At 69.9% G+C, this 1,175-nt stretch overlaps 1 long non-coding RNA gene across 1 annotated transcript in view; it reads right to left on the bottom strand.

Annotated features, from left to right (window-relative positions):
• LOC112958582 overlaps positions 1–602 on the bottom strand; it is a 3,055-nt gene extending 2,453 nt beyond the window's left edge. Inside the window, exon 1 of the long non-coding RNA XR_003251450.1 lies at positions 500–602. This is a non-coding gene — a long non-coding RNA (uncharacterized LOC112958582). The remainder of the gene's footprint in view (positions 1–499) is intronic.
• Positions 603–1,175: the final 573 nt, after the last annotated feature.

Here is a 1,175-nt window from a genome sequence, read left to right as displayed (position 1 = left end):
TGTCCCGGTGTCCCCATGTCCTGGTGTTGTCCCCAGTGTCCCCATGTCCCGGTGTCCCCCCGTTGTCCTCATGTCCCCAGGTCCCGGTGTCCCCATGTCCCCGGTGTTGTCCCCATTGTCCCTATGTCCCCAGTGTTGTCCCTGTTGTCCCCGGTGTCCCCATGTCCCAGTGTTGTCCCCATGTCCCCAGTGTCCCCCATGTCCCTGGTGTCCCAGTATCCCCATGTCCCCGGTGTCCCCATGTCCCGCTGTTGTCCCCGGTGTCCCCATGTCCCACTGTTGTCCCCGGTGTCCACAGGTCCCTGTTGTCCCCAGTGTCCCCATGTCCCCAGTGTCCCCATGTCCCCGGTGTCCCCATGTCCCCGGTGTTGTCCCCATGTCCCCAGTGTCCTGGTGTCCCCATGCCCCCAGTGTCCTGGTGTCCCCATGTCCCGCTGTTGTCCCTGGTGTCCCCATGTCCCGCTGTTGTCCCGGTGTCCCCGCGTGCGGCTGTTGTCACCTCGTTGCCCAGCTTGACGCCCATCTCCACGGCGACGCGCGCGGCCACGCTCATGGCGGCCACGCGCCGGGGCTGCGTCACCCCGATGCGCAGCCCGCCCCGGGTGTAGCCCTGGGGACAGCGGGAACGGGGGGTGTCACCGCGCGCCCCGTGTCACCCGGACACCCCAACTGCCCCCGGCACCGGGGTGTCACCCGCGCCCCACATGTGTCACCCGGACACCCCAACTGCCCCCGGCACCGGGGTGTCACCCGCGCCCCACATGTGTCACCCGGACACCCCCAACCGCCCCCGGCACCGGGGTGTCACCCGCACCCCACATGTGTCACCCGCACCTCACACCGGGGTGTCACCCGCACCCAACACGTGTCACCCGCACCGGGGTGTCACCCGCGCCCCCCGTGTCACCCGGACACCCCCAACCGCCCCCGGCACCGGGGATGTCACCCGCGCCCCACACGTGTCACCCGCACCAGGGTGTCACCCGCACCCCACACGTGTCACCCGCACTCTAAATGTGTCACCCGGACACCCCCGACTGCCCCCGGCACCGGGGTGTCACCCGCACCCCACATGTGTCACCCGCACCGGGGTGTCACCCGCACCCAACACGTGTCACCCGCACTGGGGTGTCACCCGCGCCCCCCTTGTCACCCAGACACCCCTAACCGCCCCC

The sequence above is a fragment of the Nothoprocta perdicaria genome, unplaced genomic scaffold, assembly GCF_003342845.1.
Source record: "Nothoprocta perdicaria isolate Ctin4 unplaced genomic scaffold, notPer1 scaffold_890, whole genome shotgun sequence".
In the NCBI taxonomy this organism is placed as follows: Eukaryota; Metazoa; Chordata; class Aves; order Tinamiformes; family Tinamidae; genus Nothoprocta; species Nothoprocta perdicaria.
The sequence above is the reverse complement of the archived record's forward strand: the minus strand, read 5'-3'. Positions and strand labels throughout refer to the sequence as shown.